At 37.5% G+C, this 18,112-nt stretch overlaps 1 protein-coding gene across 1 annotated transcript in view; it reads left to right on the top strand.

Annotated features, from left to right (window-relative positions):
* Positions 1-18,112, top strand: part of FAM171B (family with sequence similarity 171 member B) — a 41,812-nt gene that overhangs the window by 3,294 nt on the left and 20,406 nt on the right. The gene's annotated exons all lie outside the window — the stretch shown is intronic.

The following is an 18,112-nucleotide window of genomic DNA, read 5'->3' as shown; positions in this document are numbered from 1 at the left end:
GTGGAGAAGCTATCTTGGTTCCTTATTGTTCATAGTGAGTTTTTCCATTTTTTGTGTGGCAGTTTAGAAATCTGGACTCTGGCGTGCAGAAGCTATCCAAGAGAAGTCGCTGGGAGCTTCAAATACTCAGCGTTGAGGTCAGCAGGCTTGAGCACAGAATTCAGTAAATCATAGCCCTGGCTCTGATCCAGGCAAGTCTGATCTTGTTTTCCTTGTTCCCTTTTGTTTATCTTTATTGGGATGCATTCTTTACAGGAGGTGTGAATTGTGTTCTTTAATGTTCACAATGCTTGGGATACTCTGGATGTGGTACATTGTTATTCTCTTTATAATGCAGATATTGGGCAATAAACAGAGCAGAAACCGCTAACTGAATAACACACTCAGTATAGACATAGACAGCACACAGGATGACATACACCATCTTAATGTTGGAATTTTTTTTTCCACGTTGAGACCTTAAATTAGACTTGAAGTATGTTTGAAATAGGTGTTATTTCTTCAAGTTTCTGTCATACAACTGCATGTTCTATGCTGTGGGTACTCTGCATACCTTTTGTAACCCAGACATAAACAAGAAAAGACTTACCATTGTATTTATTTTAGACCATTCCCAATCTGCCTCACGTTCCAGAATTCAGGGAAAAAGAAATTTATTTTGCTTTTTTTTTGGCAGGTGGCTTTGTGTATGATGGGAAGATTAGCTTGATTTTTGTAGGGTGAAATTAAAAAAGCAGTAGCAGCTAACAGTGGTCCTGAACAAAGGAGAGGAGAGAATTGGAATTACTGTGCATATTTGTGCAGTTAGTTCTGTTTGTTGAGACCGATGAGATAAATACATGATTGTTGGCAAACTCAGAAGAGAAAAAGAGATTACCTTTGTACCTGTTGGAGACAAATACACTGTCTGTGAAATTTGATTCTATGCTCATTCTTCATACTATCTGCTTGCATGTGGTGATGACTTGCTACTTAACGCAAAGCAGTGTTCTAGATGAGATACCTAGTTAAGATTTTTCTAAACTCTTTTGTACATGTTCTTATTCTTCCTCATCATTCAAGGAGGAGATAACTTTCTCGTGCTTCCTTTTTGTTTGAGATACTGGAACAGAAATATTTTTGACACATCCTTGTGTGACTTGCTGCTTTTCTAATCTCTGTTTTCAATGTTTCTGGTAGTGAAATGTTTTTTCTAATGACTTGTATATTGGTGTGTAGGTGGTACATAAGGTATCTGGAGGAGCGTTTGGTTTTGATAGCTTGTTCTGTTAATCTGGGTTTGAATTTAAGCAATAATATATAACTATGCTTTTTTCTTAAAGAAAAAGATAATATATATAGTGCTATGTGACTGGCTTGTTTGTCACTTGGTGGAACAAGCTTTATGGTTTACTGTCTCTACAGTCACTGGATAGGGGATTAGTACGGCAGCAATAAATCCAGTTCTGTTTTGGAACTTCTGTTACAGTCAGATACCTTCCCCAAGAAAACGAGTGAGGAATTAAAAGATGTATAGGAGATTCCATAGCATTCCTATAAAGAAGGAAATTCAGTAATTTTCATGACTGAGTCATTGTGTAGGATATAGTTCCTGCTGAAGAAGTCAGGGCTGTCTAACTAGGGCCTTCGGATCAGCACTGAGGTTAATTGTTTTATACAAGCACCAACACAACCTTCTTATCCAGTAGGTCTTGGAATATAATTGGTGTCAGGGAAAAGGTTTATTTTTAACTTGTCAAAGCTTATGGGTTAAATTGTAGTAATTGTTTTTTATTTGGACATGGAGGAGATAGTTTGCAGTCTTTAAAAGAAGACTTTTGATTTGTTTTTAGATAGGTTCCCAATAAATGTTTGCATCTGATCTATGCGTTTCTAATATGAAGAACCTTAATGAAACTTTGGAAAGCTGACTTTCGATATGGTGAAAAATAATTCTTCCATTATGAAATAGAACTCCAAAAGAATTACATGCACACCTTAGCAAAATGGTTTAATGCAAGCAACTAACTCCACCTATGGAAGTAAGCTCAGAAAACGTTCTTTGATTTGCTTTTCAGTTTTCTTGACATTCTCAGCCTCTGGGATTTGCAATAATGGTTTCTCAGCTAGGTGAGAAAGTAGAGAAAGAATGTAAGACTTAGACCTGTCCTGATTTATTGAAGCTGATGTTCTTAAGTGACTTAGCTTTCTGTGCTGATCTGAGGCTTAGTAGTGCAACAAAATATCAGGAAGGGCACTAGGACACAGAGAGGTGATAAAGCATCAGCGTTTTGAGACAGAACTGAATAATGAAAGAGAAATATTCACAAATAATTTATTTGTCCGTGTGTTCCATGGTTTAGGTCACTCAGTTGCTAATACAAGAAAAAGAGGAGTTTGGGGTTTTCCACGGTAGAGCACAAATGAAAAAACACACACGTTTTTATTTTTGAAGAAAAGAACAGATATAAACAAAAAGGTACTGAAGAGTTCTGAAGGGGTGGGCAGCTCTTCTGAGTTGAAAGCTTGCTTTTATTGAAGCTTGTAATATATTATACAGCATCATGCTCTATACTTCAGAAAACTTGATTTCAAGAAACTTGTGTTGATAGTAGCTTTCATTGTAAAGAACTGAGAGAGACAAGGGCAGAAATGTGTTTACGTTCACAGAAATGGGACCTACAGTTAGATGGTAAGGAGAGGTGGCAGCAAGCAAGAGTAATGAATGATGGCAGGAAGCTACCTAATGCAAGGTGGTAGTTTTTGCAGTTCTTATTTGTTTTGTTAAAGTTTCATTATTACTTGTCAATCTGTTGGCAGACGATACATCATCAAAGGCCAATTGGTATGTAAAAACATTCACAAAATTGCTGTCAGGCTGAGAAAAAGGCAGTTTCAGGATTTGGAATGTAACTGCTATCTGGGTCAGTGGGGATCTATAGCATGCTTTCTCTGTGAACTAGCTCAGTAGATGAAGTCTTTGAAGACGGAGGCAAAGATCTGAGAGGAAAGCTTATTCAAAATAAACTTAATTTTTGGCATGTCAAACTTAGAAAAATAGCGCAGGTTACTTTGTCGTCTTGAAAGATGCATATTTTTATATTCACTATATCCTTCTGTAATGAATGGGGATTTGAGGCACAATGTGACAGAGCAGATGAGTCCTCTGTGTTACTCCTGATACTGCATTTTCATAGATCTATGCAATCTGGTGTGCTGCAGGAGCACCCAGATCCCATAATCAGGAATTTCCATTGCACCGTAGGGGTTAATGCACTTTTGAATAACGCTTCTGTGTTCAGTAGGGTGAAACCACCGGATCTAGCTCCTCCTACCTAATCCTAGCTTGCTAGAGGTGTTCCAGCACACCTCATGTGTGCACATAAACTGTCATCTTCCACACATGTCTCCAAGACGCTGTATTCAGCAGGCTGCAAAGCAGCTATTGCCCTTCTTGCTTTGCTTTTCTGGCACTGGTTGCTCTAGAGAAAACATGAGGTTTGAAAACAATTTTCATGCTAGCACATGCTTGAGGGGAGGATGTGAGTGTGCACAGCTTAACAATTAGCAATATGAAAGTGTATTTGCTGAAACAACCTGTGTTAGGGAATTTAAGGTTAGAAAGCTCAAGAGAATGAATTAATCTTTAGGAGCGCCCTCTCTCCCTAAGCCAGGTGTTTAGAAGGGGAGATTTCACTCAAGCTGTATCTCATCTTTTCAGTTGGAATAGGCACTCCGGATCCATCCAGCAGAAGAGCTGGGTCCCTGGGAAAGGGCAGTCCTTACAAACCACAACTGAGGCTGCAGCACAGATGGAGCATGTCTTTGTACAGCCCCACCACATCTCTAGTGGGATTCTTTCCTCCTCAATTTCTTGTCCTTCTTTCTCTTCCCTGAGGTTGTGATTATGCTTCATCACGTGGGCTCGAAGAGAGTCTCCACTGACCGAAAGATGTAAGTCAGACTTCAGGGCACAATTGTTACCCTTCACGATGTGGAAATGAGACAGTTGAAGGAGATGGGTTACAGGGTGAGATCCTCCTGGTGGACTTTCCACGTGACCCTTCTCACTTCTACATTCTGCATTTACTGTTGATAGTGCCAGGTACCTAAGACAGTGCAGTCCTACCAGTGGAAGAGGCAAGAGGTCACCTCTCATTGAGATTACGTGGAAATAAATTGTGGCTCTAGGTGGGTTAGAGAGCAAAAAAAATCTTGGCCCTCTACCTTCTGATTTTCATTGTCCTGTTTTGAAAAATTTGATAGTTTTGGTGTGGGTCTTATCTGAGCTACTGGCAGCTATAGTAGGTTAACCTGCAAATGGTGGCTAAATAGTTGTGGTGGGGAGTGGGTTTTCTGTGTTGAATATGATGCAGTGATTCTAGGCATGAGTGCGAGGCGCATATCGAGCCATGTGCATTAGGAGGTCATGAAGCAGCAAAATATGGAGAATCTCAGAAACGCTTCAACGTGTCCCCAGCATACTCTCATTGAAATGCATTATTGACATGACGACTGCACCCCAAAAGCACTCTAAGATCTATACAGTGTCGTTCGATTAATGAGTGCTTTAGCGTGTACAACTGAGTATTTGCTTGAGTGCTTTTACTAAACACAGTGTAGTTGTATCCAGATAAACTAGAGCACTGACCCATTATCACGCAGTTTATTTTGGAGGAAAGAGTTGAATTTAGGTGGGTTTTGGTTTTTTAATTTTATATTTAGTTTCTAGATGGTCATTAGTACTTCATGTGCTTCTTCTGAAATGTTTTCTTCTGGACAACATACTTTTATTCCTTTATTTCTCATCTGTCTTTTATCTGTATTCAACCATTGAGCTTTCCCACTAGAGTGTGCACGTAGCTTTCAGGTTTCGTGTTGTAGGTTATTTTTGTTGCGCATCTGAGCAACTCTTTCATTAGTCAAACTGATTTACTTTCAGTGTTCAGTGTTTCTGTTTTCATTGACTGCAAGTGTTATCAAGTAAGCCCATGCAAGATGAAGTATATCTTTTCATCCTATTTCCTTAATAAAGCGTAGAATTTGCATCAGTTTGTGAGCCCCAAATTATCATAGGATGCTGTTCTCCTACTGAAACATCCAGCCAGATATGCTGAGTGTATTAAAATTAGCAGCTGAAGTAAACCACAATCAAGTGAAGATTAGGCTTGTTCTTTGTGGGTTTTTTCTTTGTGTTTTCTGTGATTTGAAAGTACCTATGAGGACTGTGGAGATATTGAGGCTGGAGGGGATATCAGGAGCACTGTAGTACAACCTGCGTAAAGCAGGGTTGACACTGAATTCAGACCTGGGAGCTCTTTTCTGTCAGGCCATGAAAGCCTCCAAGAATGGAGAACTTCTCTGCACAACCTATTCCAATGACTGTTTATTCTCAGAGAGAAAAATATTTCCTCAGGCAGAGGAAATCCTTCCGGTCGGATCCTTCCCTGCAGTTTGTGACTGTTGCCTTTCATTTTCCTGCTGTGCATTTTGACAGAGATCTTGGCTCCATCTTCTTGGTAAACTCATGGGTATTGGAAGGCCATTGTTTAGGTCCCCCAAAGCTTTTCCTTTGCAAGCTTAAACAAGGCTCGTTTGTTTCTGTGGGTCCAAAACTGAATGCAGTTTCCAGATGCAGCCTAGCAAGTCCTAAGTGAGAGGGATTAATTACTTCTCTTGCTCTGTTTGCTATGCTTCTGTTGATGCAGTGCAGGGCGCTGTTAGCCTTCGTCGCTTCCAGGGTGCGCTCCTGACATGTTTAGCTTATTGCTCATCAGGACGCCCTGATGCGTTCAGCAGAGTACTGCCCTGCCAGTCAGTCTCTTACAGGTACTGCTGGAAGGGGTCAAATGCATCATTTCCTATTTGTCCCTGTTAAATTTCATCAGGTTCTTTTTGGCCCATATGTCTTTCTAGGTCTCTTGGAGCATATTGGCTGCATCCTTATCTCGTTACCATCTGCAGACTTTGAGGGTGCATTTTGTACCCTCCTCAAATCATAGAATCTTCATGGTTGGAAAGGACCTTTGAGATCATGGAGTCCAACCATAAATCACTGACTGGGACTTGTATGTGATTATGGGGTGTGTCAGCTGCTAATGTTTTTCTTGAAACTTCTGCATTTCATTTTGGGTAGACTATTTTCCTCTAATGCATGTAAATTAGAAGAAAGTGGAATTCTATCCTCTGCTGCTGATTTGGGGCTGTTTTATGAATATGATGTATACGGTTGGTTCAGTCTGTTGAAATAGATACCAGTGCATAGCATGGAGTTCTGGTTATGAAATTTTGGCAAGACACCACATTTATTTATTATTAATTACTTTATATGGGCAAGGCTCCCAAATGAAACTGATTGGAACATTCTCGTATAACTTATTTTTTATGAGGTAGCAAATCTGGTTGATAATTTGTCTGTGCTAATGTGAGCTAAATTAGAAAAAATTTCAATGCTGTCAAGATATTTGAAAATATGGGCTGTTTTGCTGGAATGAATAAGGAGGTGCTTGCCCCTTCCAATTATTACAGAAATAATGGAATTATAAAAAGCTTTTCCAGATCATTGTGGAAAATATTTTTCCTCTGTTCCGAAGCCTTTCCTTAAGTGACTGAATAGGAGAAATGAGTAGTTTTATGTTGGGTAAGTGGACGACATCAGTAGAGCATGTATTTGGAACAATAAAAGTTGTTAATAACATGAATTATGACTTGTGCTAAGTATCACAGAAGTTTATTTCATTTTTTGTGAGAGCAAGGGAGAAGACTTACTCTCATTGGGCTGAAGGATAGATTTTCTTTGGATTATGAACCACTGATGTGAGCAAATCCTGCAATTAAGTTGACTGGACTGGAGACCCAGCAAAACATTTTTGAGATACTGCATGGTTTTGGTGCAGCGTTGGGCATAAAAATTTGTCACAGCTGTTAGCCATTTAATTAGTTATCTGGTTCCTTTTCCCTCTATGTTTTTTCTTTTTTTCCTAAGCACAGTATAGAAAACCTGCCCCACTACAGTTCTGTCTCCTGTATTCTTCAGTGTTTCATGGAAGAGATTGTCACAGAAATACTTATGTAGATTTTTTCCCTCCAGTCCAGTTGGCATGATATCAGAGGTGCTGAATGAATCTGAGTATTTTTTGGGGGGAAAAAACAGTGTTAGCTGCCCCATTTTTAGTCTTGGTGTCAAGAAAAATGTTTCCGTCATCCTAGAAAGGTTTCCATGGTGCTAAGTTGTTTTTCAGTTATTCCCTACGGTAATTTGGCTACTTGCTGCGAAGGGAGAATTTGTGTGTCTGTGTTGGTGGTGTTTGTGTTGGAGACACGGTGGGCAGCAGCTTCATCTCTAACAACTGTCCTTTAGCTGGATCCTGGAGCACTTCATCCTGTGCTGGGCTGTAGAGAGGCAGTAATGATTCAAAGGGGCAATGGCTGAATCATTAATATGTTCACTATTGCTACTATATTCCTCAATGCATGTATGCAGAAGAGTTGTATTATTATGGGGGCAGTCTTGATTCAATTATTTGCTTTATCTGTCTGAATTGACAGATCCTTCTCTTTTTTAAACACTTTTTTTACTGCATCTGTGGAATTTTACTTTATTAAAATTAGTAGGAATCTTCATTCATTTTAATCTGCAATCATTTTTCTAAAAACTAATGTCATATTTATTGTTGTTTTGTGACTCTTTTTTTATCATTCAGTTTAGGAAACTCAACTCAACTTAGCTTATTGGGTACTCTTGTTTTGTTGCTGCAATATGGATTTCCTAAGTAGCGCATTTAAAAAATTCCCATCCTGTATGTATAGGACTACACTTAGGATATGACGGCCTGCAAACTTCCAATTGTATTTTCTTCATATGTCTTTACACACAGGCCTTCTTCCGAGGGGTTAGAGGATCTTGTCCTCTAAGTGAAAGATAAACATTGCCAGAACATTGCAAATATCTTTCTTTAAGCAGTTGTATCAAATTTTGCAGCTTTGGGGAAGAAAACTATTTTCGGTAAAGAATAGCGTTCTTGAATAACATTGCTGAATGCATCAATAGTTCTCCTTTGTGATTAGTGAGTAACATGCACTGACGTTTGAATTACTAGTTTCTAGGTTATATTATGCCACTGTGAGTTTATACAGGCATATCTGTCTTAAGGTTAAAACCTTCAGGGCATTAAATGTCATGTTTGAAGAAGGTGTGTTTTCCTGTGATTTTTTTTTTTTTTTTCACTCTGCCAAATTAAGGGGATGTTTGAACTTGCACAGATTTTTTTTTTTCTTTTTTTCAGCTAATTCCACTTACTAGCCACCACTAAGAATTACATGAGACAAATCCTCTATCTAATCCATTAGGTTAAAAAAAGATGATTCATGCTACAGGGTTACTGGAATATTTTTCCTCTGACCAAGTATGTTGACTGTTAAAGGGTAGGTTTGACAAATCATTAGAAATTTTCTATGAGAAGTGGTCTCATTTTGTCAAGGAGGTGATGCTGAATGATTTATTTTTTTTTTCTGTTTATATAATGAAGGTTTGATTGTAAAGTTCATGAGTAGGAAATGCATGTTGTTTGCTTATTGCCTAATAGGCGCTTGCCTGTCTTTCTTGAGGGCATATAGTGTAATGTGGGTATATAAGATAGCATATTTAAAATAGAGTATTATGCAGATTTTCATGTTTCCGTTCTGTACTTTTTTCCCAGTATTCTATAACAAAGTGTGAATTTTTAACATTCATTTTTTCATTCCCTCAACTCTGATGCAAGGTAGAATGATACAGGCAGTCATTTAAAAAAAAATGAGAGCAGTATTACAGGTTTAGTATTAGCCAGTGAGTAAACTGAGATGAAAAAAATAATCTTACAATGGCCTCTGAAATGCCTGGGCAAAGGTGTTCTATTTTGTAAGCTTCAGGAGCTCTATTAATAGTATTTACTAGCTCATTTAAATCTCTTTCTCTTGCAAATTTGTCTTTGTTTGATGTATAAGTTTTGCTTAAGATTTTTGGTCTTGTAATATTAATCATTTATCTCACCTATCTAAGATTACAGAAGATGATATTTAAAATAAAGGAATCCTAAATAAGTGAAGCTCTTCAGACTGCAGCATTTCATCTTGTCTGCTGCATATCTCCCTTGATCCAGGAAGATTAATTTCTCAGCTTCCGTCTTCCATAGTAACCAGAATTCTGAGAACCAGACTGGCTGATGCAACAAAATAGCAGCAAATAAAAATGCAAAGTTGCTATGGTAATTGTAATTGTTATAGCTTCACTAGCAGGTGTCAATTTTGAATTTCATGGGAACTCTCATTATTTATGCCAATATACCGGTACAGAAAGGCATGTGAAATACAACTCTGTAATGGAAATTCTGGTTTATTGTATCCTGTGAGTTCTCATGTTCTGACTTGGGTGGTGAAATATTCTGATTTTAATACGTAATTTGAATGAAGGAGGCATCTAATGGTGAAAAAACATCATGCAACTCCTTACCAAATGAGGACCTTAAAGCAATACATGATATGCACTTAAAAATATTCCAGTGAATTTTTTAATGACGGGTACACCACACAGTGCTAAAGGAATACGGGGTGGGGGGGGCGGGGAATCCCATCTAGACTTCATAGCTGCTTTCATGCCTAAATTTCATAGCTCTTGCTTAGGTAGCCCATATGAAAATATTTAAAGGGAAATGCTTGATTTCTTTCTACTTGATATATCTTAGTAGGTGCACTTGAAAGTGTTTGTGGGTATGTTCCCACTGAATAGGCGAGTCAGTTGTTAGTAGCTTTATGGATTAGCCTGATGGCATTCTCGCGTAGTTCTTACAAGCATGATCATTCCAGGAAGATGTTTATTGATTACGCAGTAGTAATCATGAAGGATACAGCCTATAATGATCTGTTTTATTTTTCAGGACCTTAATTTCATCAGTATTCAGTTTGTGCCAACATTTGTGGAATGAATATGATGCTTACTCAGTTTCTTTATGTATCTGGTCTGAGATCTTGGTTGGAAGTGTAACCACTTACAATGATATTACTCAGCTTTTGGTTGTAGAAGAGGGTTGTTTTATTTGTTGTTTTATTTAGTTAGATAACTCATTAAATCGGTCCACTCTTATATACAACAGATCTTAAAATTAAAAAAGCTGAAATGTTAATTTACCTGTGCAATAGTGCAGATTTTGAACTCTAAGGCTGTCCAGATCATAAAGTAATCCAAATCCAATAAAATAATTACAAGCACTAAAAGTTTGTGTGTTTGTGAAGCGCAGTAACAATTTTAAAGTATGAACTCAAGGTAGTGATGCAGTCTGTATCTGTACAAGTGTGTCATGGAAGTAGATAGCTAGAAAGTTAGTAATGTCTATTTGAAAAATACTAGGAGTTTTTAAATTCGCTTCTCTGAAGAATTGGCTCACGCTAGGTAAGTACATCCTCTATCAAAATGTGATAGCTGAAGTTTGCCAGTGTTGAATGTTGGACATGTTTAGTCCTGATTAAATTTGATCTTTCTTTTAAGTTGCTTCTGAATTTGGAGGATACAATTCCAAAAGTTGTAGGAAAATCGGATTATTGATTTACACTGATCTGATGACTGTTCACTACTCTGGAAGTTATTTCAGTGTCTAAGTACTACTGAGGCATAAATTTAAACTAATATTTGAGAGCAAGTATTCTATTAAGAATTTTTTGTAATTTTCTTTACCTCCCTCTAACGAATGAACAAAACTCACTTTCCTCTTGTTTGCTTAAGATTTGTGTTTATATACACGCATACATACAAAATATAAAACCTTGAAATATGTTGGTATAAGAGGAAAATAATTATTCTGTTTAAGTGAAACAAAATTGTTGCAAGTAAATAAATTCAGCGAGCAGCTTTTTTTGTAAAAGCATTAGTAAAAATTCAGTGTTAATTCTATGTAAAAAAATGATGCTGAGTCTATAAATATTTTTTTTTTGCTGGAAAAACCCCTAGAATGTATGAATGAGAAAAACAGTTGATTTCTAAAGTAGTGTGATTTATTTATTCATTTACTTCTCTCTGCTACCAAAATCCCTCTTCGAAGAGAAAGAGGCCTTGTTCTTATCTGTGAAATATGTAGCACTTTCCCCAGTATTTCAGCAGATGGTCAGCTTCTCCATAGTGTCTGATACAATTTTTTTATAACATGAAACTGGATTTTGGGTCTCTTTTGAACTAAATGAATATTTAGTCTCTGACCTACTAATTTACTTAGAACCAACCTTGAAGTTTGCTCTGGATCATGTGCTAATTTGCCACAGGCAATATACCCTGTGGTTTTTCAGTCTGATAGATTTCAAGTCTCCATTTAAAGTGCACATCCTGATGGATTTGATTCAATGCATTTAATTTTACGTAATGCATTTATCACTCTCTTTTTAGTATATGAAGCTTGCAAAACCCCTTATCTTTAGAAAGGTATTGATCTTCCTTCATGATCAGTGATCTCGTGAGCTAAAATACGAGTCATCATCACAGAGATTACTCCAGGGTGGGATGAATGCTGGGAGGAAGGAGACTGAGCAGAGCTCCGCCAAGAAAAGAGAGCAGTAAGAAAGGCACAGAAAAATAGGAACTGCGAAAGCAATGAACAAGCAGAAAGCAACATGAGCAAGAATGAGAAGTTTTCATTTGAGATCGTGGTAGATTGTTGGGTTTACATCTTTCCTATGTTGCTGTTTTGTTCAGTTCTTAAAAGCAAATGTATCCAGTTGTTCCAAGAGATGCAGCCTAAGCTTGATTTGGAACTGAGGAATCTGGATAGTGTGTGAGATGTTTTCTGCAGTACTATTTTTTTATTTTTATTTTTTTCCCCTCAGTAAGGTGGGAAGAAGGGCCACCTGAAGACTAATATGTGCTGGAATAATGCATGTATCGATACGAATGAGCTTCGAGTAAATAATTTCCATTTTTTTTCTTATCAATGTACAGATGCTTAATGACTCTAGCGCTGTGGTCTGCACGTGCCTATCACAGAACGTGCTATTGAAATATGGAAGTGTTTCTCTGTATCTGAAACAGTGCTTTATTTGAAGCAATTGTAAAAGAAAATGTTTGAAAAGTTAGAACATAATTTTTTTTCCAGCAAAACCTCACCAGTGTAGCCTGATGGGAGACAAATCCCCCACTTCAGTAACAGTGTGTTCAAATTTTTTCTAATTTCTAATCTGTTACAGTTTCTCTTGAATATGAAGCAAGTGGTTCCTGGAGACATCTAAATTTGACTAGATTGGGTTAAATTCTCTCCTGTAAAATGACTGTAACAGCCTTTCTCTCTGTAAAAGGCACTGCTTGTCCCCCTCAGGATCTAGCCTTAGCTCTTTCATAATTGGGATTTTTTGTTGATGGCTTCTGTGGAAATTGGTTGACCGGAAATAAGGCAATGGGAATACTGTGGTGTCCTACTTTCCAAGACCCTGTTTTGCAGCTTTGTCCCTGGAAGTCGGTAATGTATTTTGCACCATTGCAGAAATTTTTGCCAAAGCTGTTCTCTTAAATATACATCTTAATGTTCAATCGTGCATTAAAATATTTTAAGGGAACGCTAAGCTACAGAACTGTACTGTATGGATCATGTGGTGGTATTACCTCCACAGGATTAGCTGTTCATAAACAAACAGAGCAAATGGTGATTAGTTCTGGCCTCCAATTTTTTTAATACTTAATTTTGTACAATATCCTTGCATTGCCTAAAAGCACTTTTCTCTAAGTCTCTAGAGTTGCACACTATTGAACGGCACCCCTGACACAGGGCAGTAAAATGTCAATATCTTCTTTTTCCAAAGCGCGTTTCAAGGAGCAGTCCGTACTTGCTTTAAAATTAAGAGTAATCACGGTGCGGTTTTGCTTAAAGCTCAAACTAAACAAGGGCAAGTTTTAGCTGTCCCTGTAACCCAGGTCAGTCCTCATGCACCCGTGTTGCTCAGTGGTCACTTTGTGGTTACAGTTAGTTACGTGGCTGTTCGCTAACAGGATGAAAGTTTTAACTCCCAGGCCCGTTCTAGAGAGGGGGTGGTACAACTTTTAACCTTGTGCTAAGCGCAAGAATGAATGTGGGTCAGCTACTTGTGAACTTTCAAGTGTTTTTTCTGCCAGGTAGAATATTTGTTATCTTACGTGTGTGGTGTTCTTCTCTAAATCTAGCGTTCTCTTTTCCAGATAAATTTGTTTTTACAGCTGGCTAGGTATTTGTTTGCTGAATTTCCTCAGACCTTTTGTGAACTGTGTGAGATTCTTTGCTTCTCAGTTCAGTTATAGTGTGTTGCAAATAAAATGTGTTGATTATACTTGTAACTAATTAATAAAGACAAAGTTAAAACTGCACAGAGCAAAACATTTGCAGTGTGTTTTGTATTTTAGTAGTGTTCCTGTGTCATTTTAGGGAGGAAAAAGTATTTACTGCATTTATTTTATGGTATTATTTGAACTCAGAGGAGCAGCGTATAAATAGCATATAAACATCTTTATAAAGAAGAATCACGTAAATTCATTTTTAAATGAGATATTCTGTTACCAATTTTGGAATATATAGAATTATTTGTGTAGTGTTAGAAATGTCTTTATACGTGTACATGCCCAACTGTATGTAGGGTCTATAAATGACTGCATGGAGTAAGACAGCATAAAAGAATACTGATAGCTAGAAAACCTTAGGATGTAGGGGTTATTAATGAGATTTTGCAGGCTATATGATAGCTACGAGAAGCATAATTGAAAACCAGTCAGAGAGCTTATCCTAGTGTCTGACGATAACTGTCAGAATATAGCCATAAAACAGTTACCAGAGTTTAAGGGTCACCTATTATGTCATTTTAATGCACTATGCAAGGCAGAAAAATCTGTTCTCTGTCAATGCATTGTACCTTAATACAGAACAAAAGGTAACCACAGACTGATGGTGCGCTGTGGTGAGGAGGGCTTACTTCGGCATTAAATCATTCCTGTGTCAACTAGTTGGTGCCACAGCTCACCTTCACGTACATGGATTTTTAATGAGCTTTAAAGGTATAATAGGCTGTTACTTTTTATAGATATGCTTTTATAGTTTGTCATTGGCATTACTGTAGTTCTAAGGAAATTTTAAGAAGCAATGATTACTTTTTGTGAGCAGGGGGATTGCTTTTATATGACCTTTTTTTACTAAAGCCAGATGTGTGTAGACTGTGTAGATTGTGTATGTCATTGATTGTTTGTTTTTTTTTCCCCAACAGTGATATCCATTGCAATCCTGCATGCATAGTAAAACCTGATATTCTTAGAACAAGTGATTTCTTCTTTACGGATCAGTGTACCTTTCATATCTCTAATTATACTAAGCAAAAAATATGGTGTTCTATGAACGTAAAAGATGGGAAAATGATTGTTCAGTCATCTAAGACCAAGCAAATTGCGCGGCACAAGTTTTATCTGTCTGGATAGCTGGGAGAAACGTAGGCAGTTTCCTACACATGTAAGCATGTGCCTTTTCTGGCATGGGTTTGAACATCTCTAGGCAAGGATGAGAAAAGTCTACTCTGAAGGAAGGAACTGATGAATAATTTAATTATAGTTGCTGTTCCTTCCACTCCATAAGATAATTGCTTAATTGGGTTGTTGTCTGTGTGTTTGAGAAGAGTGACTGCCTCCTTCAAGGTGCAGGCCCTCTTTTGCTATAGGACCTTGGTGATAAATGGGAAAAGGGACTTAAGATTGGGTAGCAAAATGTGTAGAAATACTGCCTGCGCAGTGCTCTGCATGTGTGTGTGTTCGCTGCTGTATCTCACAGCTAATGATACGTGTAGTTTGCAATATATTGCTGCTTGTAAGGTCTCTGGCCTTGATCATGTTAATTAAATCTCAGATAAATATGGTAACCGGATGATATGCTTATCTGCAGCTAAAGAATTAAGAACAAATTACATAGGGTATTACAGAGAGAGATTTTTTTGCACTGCTGTATTTTGTACCCATCTTCCAATTCCAGGCAGTTCTTTGGCTTAATTCTGTGACATGATTTATGAGTTAGGACAGTGATGTGAAGCCAAATTCCAGGCATTAGATGTTGTTGCTCGAAGAAATGAGGTGTCATATTTGACTGGCTGTGACGTTTCTGAAGTAGCTAAATGTGGTAGAAGGCCTTGTTTCCCTTTGTCTAAATAACGGCTTCATTTGGATGAACATTTATCAGCAAACGTTTAAATGTCGTAGAAGCTGGCATTTCCAGTGGACTTGCCAAGAGACAAATCTCCCTTCCTCTGAGGCAGCTCAAATCAAATTAGCCAAGACTGAGCTTTTTCTTCTAATTGTAGGAGTTCTGTCAAATCTGTTTAATATTCAGATACAGCTGACCCACTTGTGTTTGGTAAGTGTTAGTGACCAGAATAAAGCACAAGTTTCATCTGTTGTTTACTTTATCAGCTTTGGTTTTATTAAGCAATTAACCAACAGTTCATTTTTGCATCTGAAATGTTTTTCAGTACATTTCATTGTGATTTAAAAATCCTACCACGGTCTCCACCGTATTTGAGACTTAAAAGTGTCCTTAAGGACTTGTGCATTAAGTTCTTTATAAAAAGAAAAAACAAAAAAAGCAGGCTTTTCTTTGCAAATTAGATGTCATGAGTGTTAATATGATATTATTAATAACTCAATGCCATAAAGTCTGATGAATTTGCACATTAAATGCATGCGAGGCGTGTGAAGGAATTAGTTTGAGGAGGGAGTTGGTCAAGGGGGTATCAAGTTTGGAAAGATACAGATCAGTCATACGTGTTGGAGCACCACTGCGCGCACAGTCTGAGCTCTTAGGACCTTATGATTGTGTTGCTTTCAGCTGGGCCGTTACAGCTGGCCTGCTGTAGGATGCTCTGCTACACTCAGTTTTATACAAAACAACAGTGAAACGTGGCTGTGGGGGAGGAAAATTGTTGCTGTTGGATTCTGGCTTTTTTAACTGGATTTTTTTACACATCATCATTTCACTAGCATCTGGATTCAGAGGCATAATATTGTGTGCTCACATCTTCTGTACTGTTACTGTTGGGAAATAGAAAGTATTTTGGTTTTGTTTTATTTTTTAAATTCTTTCCAAAATCATTGCACGCAAACTTCAAGCAACTTGTTGGCAGAGTATATTCTGGTTGATATTAGAAAATAATACAATTTGCTCATATATACTACTTGCAGGGAGGGAGCAATTCCCAGCGGATTGGCATACTTTCTCCTGTCAGGAAGACTCTTGTGTCAGCACGAAAGATAAGGCCAAAAGCAATGAGAGCTGGGGATTGAGTCTCCTTTAATCTTTGTCTTAATATTAACGGGTGTTCATTTTATAAGGCGGTAATATGCAGGTAATTACACTTTCAGAGCTTGTATTGTATGAGACTCTGTTTTTAATGGGAGACCTTTGTCTCAGTAACACACATGCACGTCCCCGCCCCCAGGGATTTCGGTCTGCATTTGGAACCATGCTGCTGCAGCTTCTCAGCACCATTTCAGGCAGAGTATCAGTTTTGAAAAACGCTTTGGCAATTTCTGAACCCATAGGAGAAAGAAGTAAGGAAAGCTGAGCGTGGCTAAAAGTAGCCAATGATATTTGTCAGTTCGCTAACAGAGTGAAAATAGTATAGGTTTCGACGTTTTTGCAGTCTATTTCTTTTTTCAACCAAAAGCTTCCAAAAAAGTGTGTTTTAATATGGCTGTAACTGAAGGAGATGAGAGGAGGAAATATTTTTGCACAAAATAGCCGTTGAATTTACTAACAGCTGAAGGAGGAATGTAGCAATTCCCTCGGCCCCATGTTTTCATTAGGCTCTCTTTGTTAAGAGAAAATGGAAAAAATATACATTAAAAGTGCGAAATGATTGAAAGAAAGAGTCTGAGTACATTCTAGTTCTTAATTTTTTATGAATTACTTCAGCTGTAAGTAATTTCAGCTATAAGTAATTATACTAGTCTTTTCCTCCTGACTTGATTCTGGCTGTTAAAATGCTAGTTTATACCAACATTTCTGGTATTGGTTCCTACTGGCGTGAGCTTGAATTTTGTACTACTGAATTTCTTATTTTTTAAATACTATTTCACAAAATACTTCTGGCTTCCAAGCAATTACAGGGTCAGAATATTGTACACAGTGTGTTTTCCCTATTTATAGTCTTTTAAATAGTCATTGGCCAAGGGCAACTGACCTGTCTTCCAAGTTTTGGGAACCACTGCAATCATGCTAGTATATGTGTAACTGGATCAATGCCTAGAAGATCTGTTTAGTAGCCATAATTTGCTTAGATGACAAAGTTGTTTTTAAATTATTATGTGATTAAAAAACCCTTTAGCAACAGCAATGTAGAAGCAATTTTACTTTTGCACAAGGAAAAAGACAGATGACATTGTTTGAAGATTATTGTGCATTTTCTGTTTAATTCAGTCAAATGTGTTCAAGTACCACTGGGATATTTTTTCTTTTTTTTGAAAGTATGTATTAATTTGCACAGGGAGATGTAGATTTTTCTATAATACTGCAGAGAGCCAAACTGGCACAGCTGCTAAGTTTTTGCGGCATATGCAATAAATGGTAATAAAATGAGGCCAATGTAGCTTTTGGTGTGTGCAGGTCATTTTTTGCTTGAATATATGGTATGCTGGATGCATACAATAGATCTAAATACGTATTTATTTCAGAGAGGCCTAACTTGGATGTCTTCACTACATACTGTTCTTTTTGATGGATTGCGCTTGGCTTCTCAAGGCCTGTTCCTTTAAGTCAGGGTCAGTGGTAGTAATCTTGTGGTGCAATGTCAGCCTCAGTTATAGAGGAGGTAACATAATGAAATTGAACTATGATTTTACGTAGATAAACTTCAAAGAAACTTAGCCTGACATTTGACCTAAATAGAAATGCATATTCATAATTAACATATTTGGCAATATTTGGGTATAAAGTAGCGTGACAGTGTTGAATAGTAGTATGTCTGTAACCAAAATACTGGAAAATTGGTGTTATTTGAAATATTTTTAACAGTGGTCCATAGACACTTTAATTTATGTTAACAACTTAATTTCACACTGGAAGTAACATGGAATTCTATCTGTTTTTACATACCTGCTGTCTATGAAATAACTCCCATATAG

Source organism: Rissa tridactyla, chromosome 7 (assembly GCF_028500815.1).
Source record: "Rissa tridactyla isolate bRisTri1 chromosome 7, bRisTri1.patW.cur.20221130, whole genome shotgun sequence".
Lineage (NCBI taxonomy): Eukaryota > Metazoa > Chordata > Aves > Charadriiformes > Laridae > Rissa > Rissa tridactyla.
This window is presented reverse-complemented; position numbering and strand designations above follow the sequence as displayed.